At 46.8% G+C, this 27,474-nt stretch overlaps 1 protein-coding gene and 1 non-coding gene across 9 annotated transcripts in view; both read right to left on the bottom strand.

Moving 5' to 3' along the window:
* The window catches only part of STX8 (syntaxin 8), a 209,172-nt gene that overhangs the window by 19,015 nt on the left and 162,683 nt on the right, over nucleotides 1-27,474 (bottom strand). The gene's annotated exons all lie outside the window — the stretch shown is intronic.
* Nucleotides 9,513-9,584, bottom strand: TRNAE-UUC (transfer RNA glutamic acid (anticodon UUC)). The gene has a single exon. It is a non-coding gene; the product is annotated as a tRNA-Glu (tRNA).

Raw genomic sequence — 27,474 nt, 5'->3', positions numbered from 1 at the left:
AACTGTGGTGTTGGAAAAGACACTTGAGAGTCCCTTGGACTGCAAGGAGATCACATCAGTCAATCCTAAAGGAAATCAACCCTAACTATTCATTGGAAGGACTGATGCTGAAGCTGAAACTCCAATCCTTTGGCCACCTGATGCAAAGAGCTGACTCATTGGAAAAGACCCTGATGCTGGGAAAGATTGAGAAAGATTGAAGGGAAAAGGAGAAGGGGGCAGCAGAGGATGAGATGGTTGGCCAGTAGCAATGCCTGAACACACATGAATTTGAGCAAACTCCAGGAGCGAATGGAGGACAGAGGAGCCTGGCGTGCTACAGTCCACGGGGTCACAAGGAGTCGGACATGACTTAGCAAATGAACAGCAGAGAACCATCTCCATTGGGTTGCCAGACTTTTCTGTCAAGTATCAGGTTGACCCAGGCAGCCTTAGTTGCTAAGGCGCTTTGACCCTTCTTCTTCCTTCCAGAAGGAAGGCCCTAAGAGAGGAAGAAGAGCCTGGTGTGAGTCCAGCTTCACAGGTGACCACTGATTGCCAGTGGGCCAACGTGACATTTATTTCCCACACCGTGTATGTGTGTGGGGGTGCTGATCCTGGAGAACATGTGTATTTCTAGTGGTGTACCCCAAAAATAGAGATTCATGATGCTAAAGCACTGGGTGCTGAGTCAAAGGAGGCACTTGCTCACACACACGTACACACACACACACACACACACACAGCTGCCCCATCCCAGAGGGTGCCCCAAAGCCAGGATGCTGGGGAACTGGTCATAAAGCATGGCGGCCACTCCTTTAGCCGTCTCCTTTGAGCACTGTGGGTGGGGAAACGAGAGGGGGGATGGCTAATGATTAGTTCCTTATGGTCCTGGCATTCTTGAAGTATATTCTTTACACCCGCTGGAACACTCCTGCATTCTTGATTGTGGGGCTGCAATATATGAGCCTTCCTTTCCGAGTGCTGTCTTTTATGGACCCACCGACATGGCCTCGGGGCGAGACTTGCCTCCCCCACCCCCCACGCCCCTCCTTCCCCACGGCCACGCTCTCCACGCCATCTCCTGTTCTCTTTCTAAGAATGCAATAAACATTTCAGCACAATCTTTTCAATCCACATTATTTATAATATTCTGACCATCCATTGAGCCTGGCTAGAAGGCAAAGTAATAAATCAAACTTAACAACAACAGAAAAAAGAAGGAAAGGGCGGGGGGTGGGGGGGGAGGTGTGTGGAAATCACCCTTTGGCTAGGCTAAGGCCTGAGACGTTTCATTCCCTGAAGGGTTTAGCTGTGTTAGGAAAAGTGAGATGAGATGAGACTCTGGGTTTAGAATGACGCGGAGTCAGGAACTCCAGTCTATAGGCATAATCATAACTGTGTAGAAATCTCAAACAAACGTACCTCTCAGGGGTGTCGTGAGGATAAACGAGATACGTGGGAAGCACTCCGAGTGCCTCGGATAAAGGCGACTGGAGCCCAGTTTCCCCTTCTGGGTCTAAAAAAAGTCATCTTGGAACAGAGAGGGAGCAGTCCCCTTCCCACACCCCCGAGCTCCAGTCTCTGCTAACCAGCAACCCCTCTACAGGCTCCAATGTGTGTGAGTGTGCTGGTGGGGGTGTGTGTGTGCAAGCCCTGATGTGGGGGTGGGGCCGTGCCCGGGAAGGCAGTGTGACAAAGGCGGCCTGGGCACTGGGTGCTGACTCTGGTGGCCACCCTCAGGGTGCCCCTTCTCCCCACCAGCGAGGACCACGCCAGGCCACACACAGCCAGGGGTCTCTCTGCGGATGCCGCTGCCCCTGGTGGGGTGGCAGGAGAGACCGGAACTCCTCCTGGGTCACGCTGCATGGTGCTAGGCAGGTGTACACAGTCTGACTTTTCCTCACAGAGACAGACTCTGGCTTAAGAGCTTGCTGGCAATTTCAAGGTTTATTTAAACAAATGTGGAGGCCGGCACAGGCTGTTGGCTAGCTGCGTTACTGGCCTGAAGCCTCTGCTCTGGCGAGGCCCCGCTCAGGCCGCATCTCACTCCGGAAACCTCAGCGGGTCATCCTTGCCCCAGAGCCGGCAGGGGTTACTGGGCCTGGACCTCAAGGCAGGGGCTCCAGGCCTGTGGGTCCTGGGGCAGCCTCTGCCATTGGCTCCAAGTGGTCCCCTTGAGCAGTTTTCTGGATATGAGATGCTGTTCTTCTGTCCGGGCTGAATTCAGGTATCAAATGGAAGATCAGAGCCACTCCCAACCCATATGTCCATCACCACGGTCTCACCTTGCTTCTGGGGAAATGACTGTGAGTGACTGCACGTGAGACTCTGGTACCAGAAAATCGGGCAGGCGAGTAACTTTTTTCATTAAAATTGTCCAACTTGCCAATGGATGTCACTCGCCACTCTCCCATTTTGCTTTTTAGCCTAACTGGGTTTTGTTACAGGACAGACACGCATTCCTGTTCAGACGTGTCACCTGTTTGCTGGACAGGGTGGTAGTGAAGGTCCTGACCAACGTTCTAGAAGGGTTCTGACACCAGCTTGACTTTTGTTCGTCACTTCTACCAGTAAGTGCCCAAAGGGAAAGCAACCAAATTTATGGGTAAGATCCACATTGTTTAAACAAAGTCCCTCTAAAGCACAACAATTTATTTTCAAGGTCCCTGGGTCAGGAGCCACCCAAATCTTCATCCCTTTACTACTACAGTCAGTGGTTCCCTTCTTCAGCTGCTGATGACCAGACCTGCTCTTACTCTAGCGTATAAGGGCTGAGTGGCTGACCCAGACCCCAGGGCTGTCCTCCTCACTATAGCCCACTCTTACCCACAAGCATCGCAGGGGCCTCTTCCCTCAGCACTGACCCCCCCGGGCTGAACCCCTCCCCCGTCACTCCCCAGTAGAGGCCCCACGACACTGGGGCCCACCAGTGCTCCCCATCTCCCTCCTCTCAGGTCCTCTCCCAGGTTGCTCTGCCCTCCCCACCCTTCCCTGTTTATGTGCCCTATCTCCTTGTCTTTACCCATGGTCTCAGTGACATGGAAGGCTCTAGAGCCACACTGCTTGGGTTCAAATTCTGGCCACTCCACTTCCCATCTGTGTGACTATGGGCAAGCTATTTAACCTGTCTTGGTCTCACCTGTAAACTGAGGATAAGAGTACTGTACAAAATGTCCTGGAAACAGAATCTGTAACACAGTAAGTGCATGATAAACATTGCCTTTTCTTCTTCTTAAGCATTTACCAGGCACGTTTCCTGGTGTTTGAATAGCCCCTTCCAGTGGGATCTGTTTAGACCAAGGCTCTGGTGGAGGGTGGCCCAAGGCAGTGGCCATTTATACCCCATGATGCTGCCCATCAAGCCATGGTGACAGGGACACACGGAGAGGTCAGCCAGCCCACCTGGCCCATCTCAGCCCAGCACATGAGGCTGAGCTGCACAAACAGGTTCTTTGTTCTGGAGCTAAACCAGGGAATTGGGAGCAATGCAGGCTCCCTAGGTCTGCTGTGCTTGCTCCCCAGGTCTGCTCTATTCCCTAACAACAGTAACCGGGTACTTAGGATAAACCCACCTGAGCTTATTACTGTGATAATGTGAGTGATTCTAGTTTTGTTTCCAACCAAAGAAAGAAAGAAAGAACATGAAGTCACTCTTTGCGACCCCATAGACTGTAGCCTACCAGGCTCCTCTGTCCATGGGATTTTCCAGGCAAGAGTACTGGAGTGGGTTGCCATTTCCTTCTCCAGGGGATCTTTCTGACCCAGGGATTGAACCCAGGTCTCCCGTATTACAGGCAGACACTTTACCATCTGAGCCACCAAAGAAGCCCAAAAGATCTCCCAAAGAACAAAGGTTTAATTACCATGTGTCTCATGCTACAAATATATGCATGCACTTTTAATGACAGAGTCAGACGGAAGGAATACATTTCTAGTTTCAACATTTTGGGTCATCAGCAAGATGGCCGGGAGGCTTTCTGTCACTTGCAGAATCAGACTTTTTAGGCCATCAGCGAGATAACTAAGACATGGACAAAACTGGTTTTTGTCAGTCACCTTTTAACATCCATCCCCTTTTCAAATCCAGATTCTCAGGGTCTGCAGGTACAGGTCTATCAAGACCAGTGTCTTCATGACTGAAGGTGAATGAAGAGCAAACTCTTTTCTGGTTAATGTCCTTGTCACTCTGGAGAACGTCCCTAACCACGTCTCATGAGAAATCACAGAGCTTTCTGGAGCACAGGGTGGAGCCAGGAGAGAAGGAAGGGCTGGAGATGAGAGCTGGGGAAGGTCATTGAGGGCAGGATGTACATGGGTCCGGATGAGGTCTAAGCTGGGCAGAGAGGAGAAGCCACGCATCCTCCATCCATCACTAACTGACTCTGTGCCGGGTATGACGTCAGAGGCTGGGACTACAAAAGTCAAGACGGATGTGACCCCTCGCCCCAAGGAACTTCCATGCTAATAAGAGAGAGATCCCAATTACCACACAATACGACAATCACAAATCACGGGGAAGTGCCAAGGAGCCAAACAAGGGGCCATGAGCAGAGCTGCTTTGATGGAGCGCCTCCTCCTGGCGACCTACAAGTTAGGGTTTAGTCACGAGAGAAGCTGAGAGTGTACCATGTGCTGGGCACTCTGCTCACCGTCTTCTGTACATCAACTCGAAGCCCCATAACAACCCTGCAAACCGACAGCGTGATTGTGACGATGATGATGTCGGTGACAGAACCCGAAGCTCAGAGACGTGAAGCAATTTACCTAAGGTTTCAAAGCTCTTTTGTGTTGGGCCTTGGATATGAACCTGGGTTTCACCAATTTCAACAGTCATGGTCAAAACTTTGCAGTAACATTAAGATTGTACAGATGTATGGTTGGATGGCATCACCGACTCTATCGACAGGAGTTGAATAAGCTCCGGGAGTTGGTGATGGACAGGGAAACCTGGCGTGCTGCAGTCCATGGGGTCGCAGAGTCGGACACAACTGAGCGACTGAACTGAAGACTGTACAGAGGTACAGGAAGTCCTACGAATACCGACAACACACCTTCCAAACCACCCTCTCTGCTTCCACTGCCAGTCGCCTGGTTTCAGATGAACCTACTGTGGACAACTCTGCCTTCCTGCTCCAGGACCACCAGGGGTCAACAGTCGCCCTCTGCTGCTCAAGTCAACCCTCCTCTTAACTGTGAATTCAAAGCCTAACCACCTAGTCCTTGGCTTCTCTTAGAGAACTAAAGGAGACAATTATTGCTTGCAGAAAATGAGACCATCTAAGCTGCAAATAACTGAACAGTCAACAGAAAACCTATATGAACTGAAGTAAAGAGGGTGGTTAATGGCACCCCACTCCAGTACTCTTGCCTGGAGAATCCCATGGACAGAGGAGCCTGGTAGGCTGCAGTCCATGGGGTCGCGAAGAGTCGGACACAACTGAGCGACTTCACTTTCACTTTTCACTTTCGTGCATTGGAGAAGGAAATGGCAACCCACTCCAGTGTTCTTGCCTGGAGAATCCCAGGGACAGTGGGGCCTGGTGGGCTGCCGTCTATAGGGTCGCACAGAGTCAGACATGACTGAAGCAACTTAGAGCAGCAAAGAGGGTGGTTAACAAACAGAATGCTACAAAGCCTTTCTTAATGAACTGGTCACAAGCCATCAGAAAACACAATGAAAAAATCTGACTCATAACTAAGCTAATAAACAGAGAACAAAGAACTTAATAAAAGTGGGCAGGATTGATAGTTTGAAAATGCCATAATACTGAAGGGACATTCAAGAATAAGTCTGAAGAAAAAGACAGCCAGACTCATATGCCTGGACGGGAAGATCCCACACTGGGCACGAGTCCTTTCTCTCCAAATCAGCAGAAACATTTAACTCAGCTACAATAAAAACAGCAACGGGGGTTCAAGAATCTGCTAAATTACTGTGAATCTGCCAGGGAGATCCCTATATTTTGCAGATAAGGAAACCAGGGCCTAGAGAGGTGAATAAAATGAAATACATCTAAGACAATCAGTGTGGAGACACAAACACCACTGGACCTTTGCTGCCACAGTGTGTGTGTGTGTGTGTGTGTGTGTGTGTGTATGCATGCATGCACGTGTGTCCACATACCCGTGCACATGTGTGCTCGTGTGTACATGTGTGTGCATGCATGTGTGCACATGTGTGTGCAGGGGATAAGGAGGAGAGCAGGTTACAGAGGGCCTTGAGTGTTGTCACCAAGCAGACAGTGTCTGACAGGTTTCTGCAGAGAGAAATGGTGGCAAAGAGGAAAATGGTTGCTAAAAGCAAATTCACATTTTCCCGAAGCATGCCCTGGCTTTTGTGAGGAGGGTGGGTTGGAAGGGAGACAAGGAACAGGGTCAGGAGATGCCAGGAGGGACCCAGAAGATGGCAGGCACCTGGAGGAAACCTGTGAGGCTTTTCCAGAGCCACTCAGGAAGCAGGATCCACAGGGACGGGCATCGGACTGGACGCGGGGGCCAAGCGCAAGGGGAAAGCCAGAAATGACTCCTGAGGATTTGGCTGGAAAAACTGAGTGCTTGGTGGTCTTGCTCATCAAATCAGCAAATAGAGAAAGAAGAGCGGGGCTGGAGAAGATCACAAGCCTGACTCTGGACATCTTGGGTTTTATTTCGAGCAAGTTTTGACAGCCTGGTATTTGCTTTTCTTCCACTGGGATTATATAAAACTTGTCTGTTGGGCTAGCCAGCCATTGAGGAAAATTTCCTATTTTGGTGGGGGGTTTGGAGGCAGCCAACAATCTACTTTAAGGATCCCAAGTGTGAAGCAGGCATGGCCTGTTGGAGCGGTTGTCAGAGTGGTAAGGGGCTCGGGTACTGGTCTAGCAGACGGCTGATAGAGACCCCGCCCTGCAAGGCCCTTGGGGTCTCCTGCCCATGCTCTGTGCTCCTCTCAGAAGCTAAGCCCCACACCACCTCCCCATTCTCTCCTCTCCTCTCTCCCAAGACTCCCAGATACTCACTTTACGTTCTTGTACATGTGATAATATTTTGGTTGGTCCCTTATGATATTTTCTTACCAGAATCCCTCCTCTTTGACATCCTAGGCTACGTGCATTCACTCCTTGTATTCCTCCAAACATGACAGTGTTTTACAGTCTGGTAAGAAAGTTTCAACGGAAAGGCACGTAATTGGAAGCCATCCTTTTTCATTAATGAAACAGTGTCTCCAGGTGTCTGTTTTCTTAACTTATAACGATCCCCCGTGTACCCTGATCCTTAGACTGAGCTGTTGATCAGAGAGTGGCGAAAGGTCAGCCAGAGGAAAGCTGGCTGTCTCCTCTATTCCACACGCCTCTGGTCAAACTCTCTGGGCAAAAGAAGCAGAGTTGAGCTTCCCTGGCTCACCTGTGGCAGCCTACCCAGCTGAAAGAGGGATTCTAAGAGGAAACAGGCCTTTCTGAGAGCCAAGAGTTGAATCTGCAAATTCAAATATGTGAAACGAGACAGTGGCTTTACGGGGATGAATCTGTCTTCCTTTAACCAAATGAAGAACCGTATGTACCTACTGGATGTCTAAGACACCCATCAACACAGGTGGAAGCAAGAGAGCTTAGATGTTTGTTGTAGAACCTTGCTAGGGATGCTGGAGGATAAGGCAGTCCAGGAAATCAGACAGGTATAGGAAAAAGGGGGCTTCACAGTGACAGACCCCCTAAATGGAATGTGACTCCAGGCTATCAGAATTTGAGAGAGAGTATTTTGTGGAGCCCTCAGGACTGCCTGTAGTAACTTCTGAACCCTCCACCATCAAATAATATGTTTTACTCTGACAAGAAGCTGTAGATAATTAGAAATGTCTTTCGTTAAATGAAGGAGGCTTTTTCCTTTTGATCAACAGTCAACGTTTTCTGTTTCAAACAGAATTCTCAGGGTTTTCATTTCATAGGGTCAGAGTATAAATTTGAGAAAAGTACTCGAATGTAGAGCTTTTCCAATAGATGGAAGATACCCTTTTTACTTCCTGAGCTTAAACTGTAAGCATCTTTTGAAATAAAAAACAATGTTCTTAAGCAACTAGATGTTTCCCACAACTTCTGTCTGTAGGGATTCCAGTTCATTTTCTGGAATTTATTAATCAAACACCAAAGTATTATCTATTCAGAAAAGCCTGATGGAAACTGTAACTTGAATAATATTCAAGGATTTTTTTCTTTTGAAGCAGAAAGCCAGCAATTACTGCACTGGGGAAGGCTTTTTTTTTTTTTTTTTTTTTACTATGGTGCATTTCCTCAGGAGAGGAAATGATTTTTGAGAATACTGAAGCCTTTTCTTATTCTAAAGCAGGCTAGCAACACCTGTACACAATCTTTCTAGACACAATGAGACTTTTCTGAGGTTTCATGTCATGACCATTTAATTTAATAGCTCTAAGAGCTTACCCAGGACACTAATACCTCAGTTAACTGGCACGATTGGTGAACTGGGGATTCCAGTTAACTTAATTTTTCCATCAACGAATAGTAACCCATTTATGCAATGAAATTTCCCCAGTAGGATATAGGGGATCTGGACATCTCTTTTTCAGGTATGTACAATTGTATGTTTTGTCTCTCAGTTTTACATTTAAAAAAAAAAAGAAAAAGAATAATCAGCATTTTCCCGCCCATAAATCTTCAAATTAATAAGCCAATAATCAACCACATGTCAGAGGCCTCATCAAAGAAACAGAGGTTAAGCTTAACTGTGATAGTATTAGTTAAAGGAAATCAACTTAGTGAGTGAAATAAAATATATTTCTCTCCTCCATGGAGCAGTCATTTAACACACAAGGCATCAATCTGCACACAGGTGCCACAGAGACAAACGGTACACGGTTTTTGGATCTTAGAAGCTCATGGTTTACATAAAGATGGAGTTGAAAACTTCAAATGATACAAGAAATGATGGGTGTTAAAATTTTTTTTCCTTCAAAAGCATAAAAACCAACACTTGCTTTTGATGAATCAAGGCAAATGAAATGTACTTTTGGAAATAATTAGTGAAAAGAAAATAAATTTAAAGTTGCCTTTAACTTTTTAATAAGGGTCTCTAACTTTTTAATTAGGGCTTCCCTGGTGGCTCACTCGGTAGGTAAAAAAATCTGCCTGCAATGCGGGAAACCCAGGTTTGATCCCTGGGTTGGGAAGATCCCCTAGAATAGGAAATGGCTGTCCACACCAGTATTTTCGCCTGGGAAATACCATGGAGCGAGGAGCCTGGCAGGCTACTATCCATGGGTCGCAAGTGTTGGACACGAATTAGTGACTAAACCACCAGCGCTAATTTTTTAACCAGCAGAATCAGGACCGATTTTATATTCTGACTTCAACTTAGCAGAATTAGAAAGCTTCAAAAGTTGTGAGGAATGAAACAGGTAAAAGTAACTTATGAGAAGTTCTGATGTGATTTGTCAGGGGCCCAAAGACCCTGGTTACCTGGGTTATCCTTGGTCATTCACCTTTCTTTCTTTCTTTTTTTTTTGCTGCTGAGCTGTGTGGCTTGCAGAATCTTAGTTCCCCAATCAGGGATTGAACCTGGACCTTGACAGTGAAAGTGTCAAGTCCTAACCACTGGACCTCCAGGGAATCCCCCGCACTGGTTTTATGTTTTAATTAATATATGCAAAGTCTTTCAAAGGCACGAATGAGGCTTGGTTTCTTCCCTCTGATGGCTTCCAGCAGGCAACCTTAGGATCTGAAGTTTTCTGGAATACTAGGTTCCACGCTCCTTGCTTCTCAGTCACCCTTCCCTTCCACCCCTGAAATCCTGATTCAGTGGTTCTGGGATGTGGCCCAAGAATCTGTATTTTTAATAATAGCATCATGTGATCCTTATCAACAAGAAAAACATATGGTCCTGGATAATATGATTTGCCTAAGCACGGGGTACGGGGGTGACAGGGGGGATGGGGGCAGGGACTGGGGCCGGACACGCGGGGAAGTCATTGGAGCTAGGAGGGAAAGGTTGATTTCCAGGCCTCAGGAGCCGGAGAGCCAGCTTCAGTAAAGCCTGGGGCTGGACTCGGGAATCTGCATTTTAAAAAATAATGTTATTTACCTTTTTGTTTTGGCTGTGCTAGGTCTTTTGTTGAAGCACAATCTTTCCCTAGTTGTTGCAAGCAGGGGCTACTCTTCGTTGTGGTGCACGGGCTTCTCACAGCCACGGCTTCTCTTGTTGCGGAGCATGGGCTCTAGGGCACGTGGGCTTCAGCAGTTGCAGCTTCCGGGCTCCACAGTTGTGCCGCAAGGGCTTAGTTGCCCCTAGGCACGTGGGATCTTCCTGGATCAGGGATTGAATGGGTGTCTCCTGCATTGGCAGGTAGATTCTTTACCATTCAGCCACCAGGGAAGCCCCTGGGGAATCTGCATTTTTAATGAGTGCCTCAGGTGACACCTGGGTTGTAGGAAACATCTCTTGGGTTGTTGATAAGCGGCCAAACTTGACTTAAAACAACAGAATCAGGAAAAACTGAAGTCATGATCCAGGGGACTTGCCTGGCAGTCCCGTGGTTAAGACTCTGAGCTTCCAATGCAGGGGGTGCCAGTTTGATCCCTGGTCAGGGAACTGACATCCCACAGGCCATGTGGTATGGCCAAGAAAAAATAAATAAAGTCATAATCCAAAGGGGGGAATCGGGGACATCTTGGTCTTCCCAGGCCCAACTGCTTCCTGGATTTACATTGGATGGGCTGTTTCTCAAAGGCCTGCCTCCAGGAGGCCAGGGCTCAGTCCAAAGCCCTGTGGGCCACAGGGCCTGACCCTATATGGGGCAGATCTAGGACACCTATGGGTGGACCTCTGGTCCTCTGAAGCAAGAATCACCTTTGGGAAACACACGGAGCGGCAAACTGTCTCTGGGAAAGGCCACGGCCTGGTTATAGCATGCCTGCAAATCGCAAATGAGACACTTCGGTGTACCATTGCCGGGTCATAACCACACACCCTGTTTACTACAAATTCTGCTCAAATAAACCTGTCTTCACATACAGTTGCTAAGGCACTTGTGCTTAGAAAAACAAACACTTTAAACACAAACAATACCTTCACATTTTCCCTTCAAAAGTGACTGATTTGCTCAGTGCTGAAAAAGCTGCAACAAACTTCTGGAAGCCTCGCATCACTGCGCCTCACATTTGCCAATAACTATACGGACCTCTTGGAGAATGCCAAGGGAAATACCGGACTTGGGAAGGCTAGGAAGAAGGGAAAAAATAAAGCAAGATCATACAGGGGATGAAAAACGCCTCTTACATGCTTCCCCGTGAAGTCAGACTATGTTTCTTGCAAATGCTGAACTCCATAAGCACTTCACAGTTTAGTTGTCTTGATTTCAAACCCCTGCCCACATGGCTCACATTTGCAACTTAAATATTCGGTATGAAAACAATGTTATTTGACAGGATTCTTCTCTGGAGGGGAGAAGGAAAGGCACGTGTTTCAGCCCACACACATACGCTGATCTTTGACTCAAAGTATTGCTGTAAGACACGCAATTATTTTGGCTTCGGAAGACTATACTGTCTGCTGTGTTGGGGTGGGGTGGGCAGTTACCAAAAAAATCTTGTCTTGAGCAGCGCCAGAACCGAACATTTTTATGTGTGTGAGCTGGAGGGATTTTATTATGCATGTATAGTACAAATGGTTCTTTTTTCATTTTGGAAAGAAAAAAGGCACTTAAGGGGAAAAAAGAAAAGGTTTGGTGGGGAGGCTTTGCAGTGGTATTTCACCTCAATACATCTTTCAAGTTTGATGGCTCGTAAGCTCACGGCTTGGTTCTCGTCTTCAACCTTGAGACAACGCTAAGCTGTCTGCAGCAGCTGCAGAGGCCAGGTCTTTAAATGAAATAGAGAAATAATTGCTTCAGGAAACAAAGGGAAGAAGGGGGAGAAAAGGCCCGTGAGCTGAACGACATGGCCCCTTGGGACTGCCTGTGGTATGTGGTCCTGATGGATATAGTGCAGTATGCTAAGAAGGGATCCTTGAGCAGCCCTGGAGAATCAGAAGTGTGATGTGGCTGGAAGAGTGTGAGTTTCAGAGACACACCTGGGTCCAAGTCTTGGCTCTGTGACTGATTAGCTAGTGACCCTGACAAAGGGCCTTGCCTCTGGGTGGGGGCGGGGGACTCCCGGTTCCTTATCTGCGGTAGGGGAGTACTTCTACCTACAGCAGGGACTGTTAGGAAGACTGGAGGGTACAAGGTATGCAATGGGCTGGTTCCGTTAAACGCGGCCAAACTCACAGCTACCTCTGCCCTGCCCCAGGACTCCATCTCCAGGTGGAGAAATGGCATGAACCCGTGATCCAAAATAATAAGGGAGAAAATGACATCCAATCAGATGTATCAACACAATGTTGGATGACGGAAAGCACACAGGCAAGTGATGAAGGACTGAGAGGAGATGCTGAAACAAACAAGTGAGTAGGGATGGGGGTGGGAAGAGGACATTGGCTATGGGGCTGGATGCCTCTCAAGGCTAGGGATGGTAGTACCAGGTACTCCTGAAGACAGAGCCAAAAACAGCGGGGCTGGTCAAAGATTACGCGAGGACCTACTCTACCTTGCATCCCTCCATCACCCTGCACAACCAACCTCTGCACTATCCTCTTGGGAAAGAGGGCCAGTGGAGGAATGGGACGAGAGGATGAGGATTCTGAGCATGAGGCAACAGGTGCAGGAGGAGGAAGAGAGGAGTTGAGAGGCTGAAAGCAGAAGATAAATACATATTTTCACATGGGAGGGGGAGAGCACGCGGCCTCCCCAGTATTAGGCTCCCCGACACTAATAGCTAAGCCTCTATTCACCAGGCAGGAGACCACAGGGCCCCTTCTCAGCAGAAAGGGACTAACCAACGAGAAAAGACCTACAGACGCCAGCATGTGGGGACCCCGCTCCCTGTCTGATAATCTCCTGTGAGACCGACAACTCTACACGCCCCACCCACGCATATAAAACTATCAGATGTCTCTTTAGTGCTTCATTCTTAAATATTAATGGGTAGACAAGAATCACTAGATACCTGACCAAAGGGAAAAATGAGACTCCAAACATACTCCCCCCCAAAAAATCAGAAAAAAGAATTCAATAAAAAGATACAATGCAAAGAACAGAAGAAAACAGCAAAGAAACAATAATTAATATGCTCAGAAGCATAAAATGCTTTGTATCTGTAACACTAGGACACAGTAGTAACATCTAAGAAATCGGAGAACTTGAGAGTTTAAAAAACAGCAGCAAAAAAGAAATTTCAGGAGAAAGTTTTGAAGAAACGTTCCCAAGATGAACAAAAAGCAAAGAAAGGAAAAAGAGGAGAGGAAAATACTGAGTTGGTGTAAAAATTCATTTGGGTTTTCATAGTTTATGAAAAACGCTAACAAACTTCTTGACCAACCTGATAATAAGGAAATGAGAAAGCCCATTTTCCATCTAATGAATGTACCAGAAGGAAAGAGAAAAGAAAAAAACCAAGGGGGTAATTATCAAGACTTTAATATAATGAAAAATGCCCAGAAGTGAAGGCATGAATTCCAGACTGAAGGGTCGGCCGAGTACCCAACACAACAGTGCTGGACAAGCGGAGACTGTACTGGAAGGCCTTCCACGTGACATCTAGATGACTCAGGCCAAAGGGAAGTTCTTGAGAGCAAAACAGGGCACGTGACCAAGTTCAGTGGTCAACCTGGCTCAAGAATCAACAAGGAAAGATAGACAATGAAAAACGCCTACAAAATTCCAGTCACAAACTGCCTCCAACCTAAAGTTCTGTAGATGTGGTCAATCGCTCAACTGCAAGGAGCAGCATAAAGATATTCTTCGGCTACAAAAGGGCTGAGCCCCAAGGAAAACATTAAAAAGACAGGTCATTTGATGTGCTTTTCACCATATCCATAGGGATTTCTCAGCGCTGAAGTAATTTAGGGCAAGCATTATGAACAGCAAAGGAGGAAAAACTAACAGTAAGTTTAGGTAGAATGAAACAGTGTGTAAGAAAGGAAATCTGATTATAGTAAGCTACATGGTTCAGCTAAAAACATTAATACATTCTGAGTTTGCTCCCTGGCATCACCACCAAAAAACAATTTAATACAGCTGAGATGAAAACGCTGAGTACTGATTTAACTGACGCTGTGATTAATGCTGTTGCTGGCACAGAGGACAAGTCTAAGTGCAACGTCTTCCACAGCAGGAAGCTCACAGGCAACACCCAGAACTGCAATCCAATCGAGCGGTATTAGTACAAGCACGTTATTTAGAAACAAGGAGCAAAAGAGAAGAAACAGGGGAGAGAGGGGACTTCCCTTTTGGACTGGGAGGGCTAGCAGGGCAGGTAATGGCTGGTCTCCCTTTTCTGTTGGGAAAGGCACCCTGGACCACTGTCTTTGTAAACCATGCTTAGGTGTTATTCTGACTCATCACCAGACTGGGGTCCGGGTTAAATGCCTACCACTATGGCTTGGCACAGGAAGCGAGGGCAGGTGTGGCCGGAACAGGGACCACATGGAATAAACACAGTATTGGGCTCCAGAGAAGAGACGCACAGGCCCATGACAGCCTCCCCTGGGCTGCCCAGCGAGCCTAGGTGTGTCTGGGCACACAGATCCACACACCTGTGTAAAACTACAATAACCTAACAACACACGCATCCTAATACAGCTCTCCCAAGTGCAAACCAAACTGCATTCACCTCCTCCCCAAAGGCAGAGAAACCTCGCATCATGAGGAATGGTCATGGAAGCTCTGCTCTGTTAAGTCCTGGATTTCCGGTGGATGGCCATCTTCTCAATCCAGGCCACACATGGTTCTCTATATTATGATTCGTAATTAATCACCTCCCATATGCCCAACATATATACGCTTGTAGATCAACACCTTGACCATGCCACCAAAAGCTCCCATTTGGGAAAGGAGAGATGGGCAACAGTCCAGAAAACATACCCTTCTTGTCAGGCTGTGCTAAGCCTTCCTGGGAGGTGCAAGACTTGCAATGCAGGGGTGGCGGGTTTGATCCCTGGTCAGGGGACTAAGATCCCACCTGCTGTAGAGCAGTTACTGAGTCCTCCCACTCTGGAGCCTGTGAGCCACAGCTAGGGAGTCCCGGCACCGCAACCAAGATCCCACGTGCCACAACTAATCCCACTGACGCAGCCAAATAAATAAATAAGAAGGGGATGTTACACAGCATGGTGGGTGTGGAGACAAATTCCGGGAAGGCAGGGATTTCATCAGATCTAAATGGAGTATCAACCCAAACACATATTGCTATCAAACAAATGGAAGAGCTGTGAGCTCTATAAAATCACTGTTGAATTATATGCTCCAGTTACAGTGATAAATATTTGGTACCAGGAGCAAGACTGCCTTTCTTGGGAAAAAGTTTGTTTCTTTCCTATTAGATGGTGTCTTGTGTCACATATCCTGTCTCCCTTGTTGTGTTATGTTTCCCTGGATTCTAGTCTTGGTGCTAAACTTAAGGCTCCAATATGGGCGTCCCTGGCGGCTCAGCTGGCAAGGCTCTGCTTGCAATGCGGGAGACCTGAGTTCGATCCCTGGGCTGGGAAGATGGAGAAGGGAATGGCTACCCACTCCAGTACCCTGGCCTGGACAATTCCATGGACTGTGTAGAGTCCATGGGGTCACAAAGAGTCAGACACGACTGAGCAACTTTCACTTTCAATGTGGTCTCAGTTTATTGGTTTGATAAATTCTACATACATTCTTGTAAATTCGATTTAAATTTCTTCCTTTAGCAGCTTTGAGACTTTACACAATGCGCACCCTGACTTATTGTAAGCTACTCCACCTCTTCATGACACAGAGGTTACAAATTATAAATAAAATCTACCCAGGGACAGAAGCTGGGCTATTTTTAAGTTTGCCCTACAAGATCCTCGGATCCTGAGGTGGCTTTGGATGGTCCACAGGCCTTGCCAGCTGGTCTTCACTGCTCACTGTTTTGCTATTTTATCCCCAAGTCTTGGTCTGCAAGCCAATCTCTGTGAACTTATCCATCTAATTTAACCTGTTGTGTATATTCTGCTGCTATTTCCAAGCAATAGTTCTCACTGCAATCCTCCAGCCTTGCCTTAGTTGAACTAAGGGGAAGCAGGGCTGTTCTCCTCACATGTCTGTGTGTTCCGGAGTGCAGGCTGGATGCAGCTAAGCGGACCAGAACTCGAATCTGGGAACAGGACTTAGAGCTGCGGGCAGAAGCTGTGTGAATCAGGAGGACCAGGCCAGAGGGGCATGGATGCTGCCCACCGTCCACTGGGCAACTCCTCTTTGTGGTCAAAGGAAAAACATGACAAGTGAGTGGACACTGAACCTGCCTCTTATGAGGGCAAGAGAAAGTCAGTGACACACTCCCAACCTTGGTGCAGGGCGCCGGGACTTCCCTGTTCGTGGGCTTTGAGACCCACCCCTGTGGCTTAGGTGTGTCGCCACCGTGTGGCCGGAGAGAGACTAACAGGCGCGCAGGACCCAAAGGGCTCCTCCTGGTTCAGACTTGGAACGCCTGGAGGAGCCACGGCTCTGGACGAAAATAGAATCTGTTTATTCGACTTGTCTCTTTCATAACAAGACACAGATTTCAGAAAATAATCATATGGCAGACAAAATAAAGAGGAAAAAAAGCACTCAGAGGTTTCGCGAGCTACCTGCAAAAGACAGCTCCAGTGAGGCCTGTAGGATGAGGTTTCCTCCTTTCACCACCCCCCGAAAGAGAGCTCCCCCCTTTTCACTTGCGCACTGAGCCCCTTGGGAACGCAGCTCTCACTGCTGGCTTCGGCTGACCAGGGCTGTAACATCATCTCGCCTAACTACCGCAGGCTGGTTTGAAAAAGGCAGACTTTCCTTCTGAGCTGGCCATCCTTGGGCTCTTTTTTCAGAATATGCTCCTCAGCTACTGTGCTAAGTCCTCAGACACGGCTAGGTATTAAAAGGTCATGGCCGCCGACCCTCTCCCTAAGCATGGGCCTTCTACCTGGCTGGCAAGTCAGATGCCTGGAGACTATTTTCAAGGCAGATGAAAATAATCTGACAGACAGTGGAACCAAACGTGCATGTCTGATAGCTTGACTCTCAAGAGTCCCTCAGACTGCAAGGAGATCAAACCAGTCAGTCTTAAAGGAAATCAACCCTGGATATTCATTGGAAGGACTCATGCTGAAGCTGAAGCTCCAGTACTTTGGCCACCTGATGTGAAAAGCCAACTCACTGGAAAAGACCCTGATGCTGGGAAAGATTGAAGGCAGGAGGAGAAGGGGACGACAGAAGATGAGATGGCTGGATGGCATCATCAACTCAATGGACTTGAGTTTGAGCAAACTCTGGGAGTTGGTGATGGACAGGAAAGCCTGGTGTGCTACAGTCTGTGGGGTCGGACATGACTGAATGACTGAACAACAACCAACCAATTGGAAGGTTAAGTGAGGTCATACATAGCTGGGGACCTAATCCGATAGGTCCTTAGACATAGGAAGGACAGGGAAGCCTGGTGTGCTGCAGTCCATAGGGTCGCAAAGAGTCGGACATGACTGAGGGACTGAAGTGAACTGATGTCCTTAGAAGAGGACTTTGCTCTCTCTCTCTTTCTGCGCACCCACAGAGGACAGGCCATGTGAGGTCACAGCAAAGAAGGCAGCCATATGCAACTCCAGGAGACAGGTCTCCCAGAGGCCACCTCTGCTGGCACCGTGACCTTGGACCTCCTTTCTCCACAAGCACGAGACAATACATTCTTGTTGCCTAAAGCCAGTCGGTCTGCAGCCCTTTGTTATGGCAGCCCAAGCAGACCGACCATGGGAGCCTTGACCTTGCTACCCCCGACCCTCTTATTCATCTTTCAACACTCCAAGTAACCTCTTCCGTGAGGTCATTCTCTTCTACCCTGGCCACTTCCTCCTTGACGCGCCCCTTCCATAAAGAGATTATATCTTAGAACCCTGTAACACTTTATTGACTTAAAAAAAAAACGTCTGTCTGCCCCTACCAGACTCTGAACCCCTTGAAAGAAGAGACATTTCTTAGATAATGAAGAAGTGACAAAATGAAGGATTAGCTGTGTAAGAGCTTGCAAATACAGGTACTTATGTGAACTATTTACCGTGAAATGTGTGGCATGGACTCTATAGTGACATGGAGGTGACGGCTGAACCCTCACATCAGGGTTAATACCAGTTAGGTGACCTTGGGGGGCCCGCTACTTCACTTCTTGGGGCTGAAATGGCCTCATTTTCTTAAACGTAAATTTTGCTGAAGCATAACACACTTACAGAGGAGCACACAAGTGGTCAAGAACTCAATGAATTTCCTAATTGTTCCAGCTTGTAAGTGGGGATAATGATAGTGTCTGTCGCATTGGGTGGGTGTGAGGATTTAATGACAAAACACTTCTGAAGGATGGATGTATCTCATTCCTGCCACCCTGCCTGCCACTTCAGTTTAATGGAGAGATTCTTCATCTACTTAAAATGCCAGACAAGCTTGTCGTTTTAAAGCAGGGCTGAAGGAGGCAATGAAATAGGCTTGGAAAAGCTTCCTTGGTACCTGAGAGAGGAAGAGGAAAAACCCTTCTGATTTTAGCATATGTGACTTCTTAGCCACGTAAGAAGGGTAAGGGTACCAGGGACAGGTTGGTCCCTGGTCAGGGAACTAAGATCCTGCATGCCGCGGGGCAATTAAGTCTCAGCCCCGCGACAGAGATCCCGTGAGCCACAACTAAGACCCGATGCTGCCAAACAAATAAATGTTGGAAAACAAACAAACCAACTGAAAAGCCCCCCAAAACTGAGGGGCATCCACCCCTGCAAATGTCCTTCTGCCTCTCTTCTGAAGACCTAGGTCCTTCTCATGAGCCACAGCAGATGTGGCTTAAAAGAAAGATGCTCGTGGAGGGTGCGGGGGTGGGGTGGATTTACAGCCTGTGACCAATTAGCCAGATGGGCTCACCTCCCCACCTGGTTTTTCTCTGGTCGGTGTTTCGCGGGCTCTCTCTCACTTTCATTCCCTCCCCGTTAGCTGAAGAAGGTCGCTTCCCTTTGGCCTGGGGGTTGGCCGTCTGAGGCCAGATTGGGTTCACATCTGCTCTGGGGCTTCAGGTGCCCTGGTGGCCGGGATGAGCTTTCTCCAACGTGGGTTTTAGCACGGGCCCCATGACCTCTCCTCCTGAATTCAGATCTCACCAGGGTTGTCCACGTTTTCCTGAACTCCAGCTTCAGCTAGGGCAAATGTGGTTTGATTAATTCCAAACATATGTTCCTTAGAAATGCAGAATCTTACCATATCTGCCCTTCCTGTACAAAGCCAACTGGGGGACTGAGTTTGAGCTGCGAAACCCCCAGGATGTGGAGGGAGGAGGGGACTGCCCGTTTCCGCGTTCATTCTTAGCACTATCGAACGCTGATTACACGACTTGTGCCTCCAGTCAGTGGAGCACGGTGACTTCTTTCTAGAAGCCCTCCTTTCAAGTTCTCTGTTTCTCTGAATGTAATGTAAACTTCTTTACTTTTAAGTTCAGGTTTGTCTCTATCAGTTAATGTTGCCAGCACCTGGAGATGAAGAGAACCCGAAGCGGTTATCTCGTTAAGAACTTTGAACCTGGGTATGGTATGAACATACATCACAGAAGACAAACATTTATCCTGCCTACTTTTTTTTTTTTAACAAATTTCCAGAGTTGAAAAAGCCCCCAGTTGCTTCAAAAGCCAAAGAAATGAGACCTGACGTGTATTTACAAAGGCATTTTCATGCATTACACATCCGCTTTCTTTTTCAATCATGGGTTTACTTTCCCAAGAAGAGTGCCATTTGTAAACGCAAAACAGAATCACAAATGTCAGTTTTTCTGACCGGCATTTATTTCCCAGGCAAACATTCTTTGAACCGATGTTTCCTCTCCCCTCCTTTGTCCCTCCTTTGGCTAGGCAGTCAATGCATGCTTTCCTGCTCAAGTCAGCTCCGGCATTTTGGAAAATTCTGCACAACTGCAATTTTCTTACTGTTATTCCACAGATATCCTTATGTTTAAAATGCATGTTATCCACCATCCCCCTCAACAGTGTGCAGGAGCTAAAGCTCTTCACCAACCAAAGAAGCTTTTTTTAATGAAATATTTTTATTTTTATTTATTTAGCTGCACCAGGTCTTAGGTGTGGCACGCGATCTTCAGTTGAGGCATGCAGGATCTACTTCCCTGACCAGGGATCCAGCCCAGGCTCTCTGCATTGGGAGCGTGGAATCTTAGCCACTGGACCACCAGGGGAGTCCTCGCCAAGATTTTTTGTGTCTGTGTAATTGCAGCTCGGATCTTTTGCATTTCTTTCTGCTCTTTTCATTTTGGCAAACGTATTCCCTGAATCATATGTAGGAAAGACAAACTTAAAATGTCTGTTACCCATCTTTGGCTGGAAAAGACTAATGTAGAAGGAGTGATGAATGGGAAGGGAGTCTGCTTCTGCATCTAATGTAACTCTGCAGCATCTTGCGCACAGCGGATACACAGAATAATTTGAGTGATGTAAGAATATCAGATATTAGATCTCTGGATACCTAATTCAGAGTTCCTTGGGTTATATAAAAATTGTTCAGGGAGGAAAGCTTAAAAAATTTGGTGTCAACACTGGATCATATTTTAAGCCCAGGATAGATGATAAAATAATACTGATGAAAATAGTACAAATTAAGCTGATTCCTTTTCACTGGGCAAAAAGTTTCCTAGCTATTCTCACCACGTATGTCTGTTTTTCCAGATGAACTTTAAAATCATGATGTCAAGTAACCCCCCAAAACTCCCTTTGGAATTCGGAATCAGATTATGTGAAATTTATATATCAACTTGGGGAAAAAGTTACATCTCTGCAATTTAACTGAAGCCAGCCGATCTAGGACTATAGCATATTCCTACACTTAATCAAATCTTCCCTGTCTGTAGCTGTAATTTTTCCTGCCTAGCAATTGTCACCCCAACCAACCTCCACACTCTTCAGAGGAAACAGCCAGCCTGTGCCCTGGACCACAGGCTAAGTTGAACATAATAACCCATGTTTTGGGATAGATACAAGATTCCAGAGCCAGGTCAGAAAGAAGACCTCCCTACGACTTTCCTCACTGTTCTCAAGAAGCAACCCTTCCACAGGGCAAGGGGGACTTGAATGTGAGGCTGCCAGTGGTCATGTTCTCCACCAGGGAGACAAAGCCAGTCTGAGGCAGGAAAGATGAAGCCGAAGCAGAGATGAAGGAGTGGAGGATGTAACCCCACCACTAACCCAACAGTGACTTTGTGTGTGCTAGAAACAAGTGCTCCTTCCTATGACAACACGCCATAAATCTGCTGTCCCCAATAGATCTATGATGACTGCCTATGAATGGCAAGCCTTGAGGTTTAGACTTGTTTAGTGCACGCTCTGAACAACTGAACCCTGCAGTCCAAAGGGAAAGAGTCCTAGGAGCTTTGAGAATCATATGTTACTGATCGAAACACATTGCAGTTTCACTTGGTTCAACCTAATGCAATGAATTTTTCCCCGCAATCCACCAGATTGGCAAAATTCCAAAAGCTGAGCAACACACTTTCAGCAAGGCTGTGGAGAAATTTTCATAAAATACCAATGGAAGGACTGACCCCTACAGAGGGCAATCTGGCAAAATTGATCAAAACTGGCGCATGTGGGAGTCTGTCCTACAGCTGTATCACACACCCTTCGACACCTACAATAATGTATGTGCTCGGTGCAGGAGACAGTGTGGGGGGTAGGGATATGACACACACACACACACACATATATGCATATTTGCTTGAATCTGCAAAAAAGACACACTAGGAGAAGACATGAGAAGCTTGGTAAAAGTGGTTACTATGTGGGGAATGAGGAAGTGAAGCAGACAGGAGAGGAGTGAAATTTCCAGAGTACATCTTGTTCATTAAAATATATATTCAAAAGAAAAAGCAAGTTGAAAAGTTAAAAAGTAAAGTTACAGGTAGGTATTTGGAAAAACTGGCCTTTTAAAAACAACTCATTTGCCAGTCTTAAATAATCAGTATCACTACAGTATATAATTACATATTTGCTGTTGCTTAGTTGCTCAGTCGTGTGTGTCTGACTCTTTGCAACCCCATGGACTGTATGCAGTCCATCAGGCTCCTCTGTCCATGGGATTTCCCAGGCAAGAACACTGGAGTAGGTTGCCGTTTCCTCCTCTGGGGGATCTTCCTGACCCAGGGATCGAATCCACATCTCCTGTAGTGGCCGGTGGATTCTTTACCACTGAGCCACCAGGGAAGCCTCAATTACGTACTTAGAAAGATCCTTACCATTATCAACAAAATGAACAAAAAAACCATGAGTCTCAGTTCTCTCTTGGGCTGGTTATTTTCCGTTTGCCTCTCTCGATCTTTCTCCCCCTCTTCTCTGCACTCTGGATTGGGGATACAGATGGCTGATCTCCACACACTAAATCCCCTGGGCTCTCCTGCTTTCTAGCTTCCTTTGGGTTGGCCGATGGAGGCACTGGCTGGATCCCAGGTCAGGAGAGGGAAAGGCTGGTTTATTTGTTCTCGTGTCAGCACTGTGGTTCTGTACCCCCTTATATCCACACGTCCTGTCTGCTGCCCTCTTCTCTGGTTCTAGCTCTAAGTCAGCTTCAGAAACACTGTTTTTCCCCTTGTGCTCCTTTGGGATGGGAGTTGACAGGAGTGAGTAATAGCTTCCCACTGCGGCTGATCCCTGGTGCCCCAGCATCTCTTAGCTGGTCCCACATCCCTGCCCACACTCCCTGGAAATCACCCGGATGAACATGCCATCTATTTTATGCTGGAAACCTGGCTGATCTATTCAGTCATCTGCTTCTTAGACCACTCACATTTGTTCTTTTCTCCTTTTTATATCCCAAGGCCAGTTTATTCAGGGAATGTCACATACACATTCTTTTTTTGCTCCCAAGTATCCTTCTGCTTTTGAGGTTTGTGACTCTTTTCTTCCTTTCTCTCTTCCTCTTAACAAGTCTCTTAAATTCTTCCCACACGGTCATCAGTTAACCTGTGAACTCACCTTAATGGTGTTCACTGAAGTATCTCTAACGACTGTACTCTCATTCATCCAGCCATTCATGCAGGAAATATTTTTTGAGAATTTAGATACTGAGCGTAAAATGGTATGTGAAAGACAGACAGGATCCTTATGTACACATAGGAGGTACAATTTTGAGGAGAAAAAGACCATACAAAAAAACCCCCTGCAATTACAACAATGAATGGACTTCGGTGGCTCAATGGTAAAGAATGCACCTGCCAATGCAGGGTTTCATCCCCGGGTTGGGAAGATCCCCTGGAGGAGGAAATGGCAACCGACTCCAGTATTCTGGCCTGGAAAATCCCACGGGCAGAGAGGCCTGGAAGGCTACAGTCCATGGGGCTGCAAAGAGTCAGACACGACTTGGTGACTAAACAACAACTGTGAAAATGGTATAAAAGAAAGACGGACACGAGACTCCCCAGCCTGAGGATTAGGGGACATGAGACTCCCCAGCCTGGCGATTAGGAAGGGCTTCCTAGAGGAAGGATGAGTGAGCTGGAGATCTGAAGGATGGGAGGGCGCTGACCAAGCAGAGCAGGAGTTTCTGGTTCTTCCCTCTTCCAGGGCCTCTCTTCAGTCGACAAGGGCATGCAGCCCCCTCTGCCTTCAGAGGATACCCAGCAGAATCTCCCCTGGCCCCCTCCTCTCAAAGCAAACTGTATTCTAACTTTTTTTCCTGAATAGAAAATCCATTTTGTCCTTGCTGGATGGTGTGTGACTTTACTAACAATGTCAAGGATGCATGTGAAATATACCTTAAAAAGTACAACCAGAAAGTATTAGGAAGTGTTTTTTTTTTTTTTCAAGTGATTTTTCTTGCAATGAACAAGGTTATTCTTCAATTTCTGACTTGACTGAAAAAAGAAGAGGAGGTGGGGGTAAATTAGCATGATCCATTAGGAGAAACAAAAACAAAAACCTCCCAACCCCTCCAGGGAGCCCACATCCAGAGCTATTTGCAAAACTGCTAGTCCTATCTTTGGAAGGACATTTTTCTCACCCATTTACGCAGCAAGGGAAAAATATCTTCCACGAAGCAAACATTTTTTAAGATTGCAGCTTTTCAAATGCGTGGTACTTGTGATAAAGGGTGTTTTCAAGCCCTCTTCTTCACTTAACCTGCCAACTAACATGGGAAACCATTAGCTCAGGCTGCTACAATTAACTCAGGGCTGCTTGTTGAAAGGCTCGCACAATTCCCAGCTACTTATCATGCAAACAACCTGGGAGACTCATTTTCCTTGCAAGGCAGTAGGAGGGGTAAATTACTGAGATAAGTAGATTATTGGGGAAAAAGTCACACTCAGAGGCCTTATGAAATGATTAAACCCTGGGAAATTCATCCCCCAAAATCCCTGGCCCCTGACAGTACACATTCATTACTGGATCCTGGATGATCTACAATGAAGAACCTTCTCGGGAAGCAATAAATACTCGGACTCTGATGAATTTTCATTTAACTTTCCAAACAGTTCTTTAGTTCTGATGGGTGAGGTTCACCCTGTAGGGAGCAAATGAAAGGAAAGGCGGAGAGGGGGACAGGTATCAGACTTTAAGATTTAAAAAATTTTCTCAAATAGTAGAGGTACAGACACTGATGCCAATAAAATGATTACTCTAGGAAAACATGGGGCTTCCCTAACCTCCTTGCATTAACTCCATAAACTCTGTATGTGCTGTGTGTGTTCAGTCATATCCGACTCTCTGCGACCCCATGGACTGCAGCCCACCGGGCTCCTCTGTTCGTGGAATTTTCCAGGTGAGAATATTGGAGCTGGTTGCCATTTCGTACTCCAGAGGATCTTCCCTACCCAAGGACTGAACCCACATCTCTGTGTCCCCTGCATTTGGCAGGCTGATTCTTTACCACTGTGCCATCTGGGAAGCCCATAAACTCCATGCAGATAGAAGTGATTTCATATGTGATTAATAGCCACCAATAGCCGTGTTCAAGCCTATTGCAACAAAATACATCTTCCCTGTTGGAAGTATTCCTTGTAGCACACACTAGTCAATAATCAAGTTGACTATTATTAGTCAAATTGACGAAAAGCCTGAAATGATGTTTCCGAGAGAGAGAGAGAGAGAGAGAGAGAGAGAGAGAGAGAAAATGTCCAGGAAAGGAATGGAAATAAATGCAAGTGATCTGGAGGCAGAAAACAAACCCTTGTTTCTCTGGCAGGAGGGAGAAACCAACCCAATGACAAGCCTACCGGGAGCTCTGATAACCGAAATCTAAATAAGAGAACTTGGCGGTGGAGGCTGTTAGTATCAGTGCTGACTTTCTGCTTCCAGTAACTGAACTGTGAACAGCCGGCATAAACAGGCATGACATTTCCCTTTGAGGAGCGCAGCGGCGACCGGAGGCATTCCAAACCAGAGCGGAGCGCTCGCTCATCTTCACTCTTGGAAACAAGTCAAGGAACCATGAACTCTCTAAGTCAAGCTTTGCGTGGAATAATTGAACAGGGTGAAATACTGCTGCTGCTTCTCTTTTAAATGAATACTCTTTGACTTCCAGGAATTTAGGCTTCCCGACACCTGTCTGGCAGGGCAGAGGACCTGCAGAGATTCTGCCTGGGCCAGGATGGGCCAGGAGGCTGACCACGAAGCCTGAGGGTGCTTCGGGGAAAGAGTAGTGGATGACAAAGCAGCACTTTTAAAAAAAATTTTTAATTTAAAGGGAAGATCTGCTTTGTACAAATTACATTGTAACCTGTTCTGTCTCCGTGTGAAACCTTCTATAAATTCTTTATTAAAATTTTTGGAGCTGTTATGGGCGTGGTGATGGGTGATGGGTGATGTGCTTGTTTGGGGAGGAGAGGGTAGTGTAATGTGCTGGGATTAAGTCTGGATGGGGGAGGTGGGGCGGGAGAGGGTAGTATACACTGGCGATCTGTTCATGTGCAATTTACAACAGGGCTACCCTCACTTTTATAGACGGAATCCCTAGAGCTTAGAGAGGTTGTCTCCTGTCCCAGGTCTTAATGCTTGAGCTGGCGTTCAAGTCTCCATGGTCTGAGTTTTGAAGCCAAAGAATGATCCTACTGCACTAGACTTATCCTGGAAGATAGTAGAGGAAGGAAGTACTAATTGACATCCTTTCCTAGTTGGCAGACTTTCTTTAGAAGAGAATGCACTACTGGGGGGTAACAGGATTGCTACTGAAAGAAGAGGACTCAGTAGGTAGCATCGGACATCCATTACCCTAGCTATTCAACAGCTGCCCCAAAGTTTTATCTGTGATAGTATGACACCAGATTTCACAACAGAATTGAGATTTGGAATGCACAGTGAGGAAATAACATGGGAGATAAAAAAGATGTTTTTTCATTAAAAAAAAAAAAAAAAAAAGAAGGCTGGCAGATACATTAATGGGATGTAGCTTTTAGAAACCACAAGTTGTGGTTATTAGCATTGAGATACTAATCACATTTATGGTTACATACAAAAAAATGTTTTTAATATCCACATAAAGATGCACAGGTATCTTGGCATCCTTTAAAACAGACTAAGGGAATGCAGATAGGGTATGGTTTGAATCCCAGCTCAGCCACTGACTAGCTGTGTGGCCTTGGGCAAATCATTCAACCTTTCTGTGCTTCAGTTTCTTCATCTGTACAACGTGGACATTAAATGTTCCCATCTACTTGGACTGTTAATCAAGTGCTTGGAACAGCACCAGGAACATAGTACAAACTTTCTAAGCATTAACTCATATGATATCCTTAGTAATAAGTATGCGATGGGAGCCTATACCAGCCTGGAACATTTTCCAGGCAGGAGTACTAGAGTGGGGTGCCATTGCCTTCTCCGCAACAAATGGACAGGTAAGTCCAAATGGTGAGACACTTGAGTGCTGGCAGGAGTGTGGCTGAGATGAATACTCGTTCGGTCGGGGCTTCCAGGGAAAGGAAGCTTCACTGACATGTCAGAGGAGAGGGATGGTGAGGCTGAAGGGCGCTCTGAGTGGAGTGGGGAAGAGGGATGAGAGGAGGCAGAGAAACTTTTACAGGTGATTCCACTCCGGATATACCGCCGCCAGGCTGTAGCCATGGAGACGGAGAAACGATGAAGTTAGAACGGTGGATGGGTCATCCCACTGCAGGATGGCAGGAAGCAGAGTAAGAGAGAACTGGGGATTGAGCGCCCAAATCCTCAAGGAGCAAGGGTGGGTGGCTGGAAGGTCAAGACAGATCATATCAATGGGGTTTTAGTTGCTGATGACAACAGTCACTCTAGCTAGGTTGGGCAAAGGGGGCTTAAAAGAAAAAAAGGAGCACCAGATGTTCAGCACAAGCCGAAAACCAGATCTGGAGGACATATAACTGGGACCAAGAGGGCCGACCACACAAGGTGACAGCCGGGCAGCGCCGCTGCAGCAGCCAGTCACGTGACACCAGGACAAGA

The sequence above is a fragment of the Bubalus kerabau genome, chromosome 4 (assembly GCF_029407905.1).
Source record: "Bubalus kerabau isolate K-KA32 ecotype Philippines breed swamp buffalo chromosome 4, PCC_UOA_SB_1v2, whole genome shotgun sequence".
Classification (NCBI taxonomy): Eukaryota; Metazoa; Chordata; class Mammalia; order Artiodactyla; family Bovidae; genus Bubalus; species Bubalus kerabau.
Note: the sequence above shows the minus strand (reverse complement) of the source record. Positions and strands in the feature narration are given on the sequence as shown.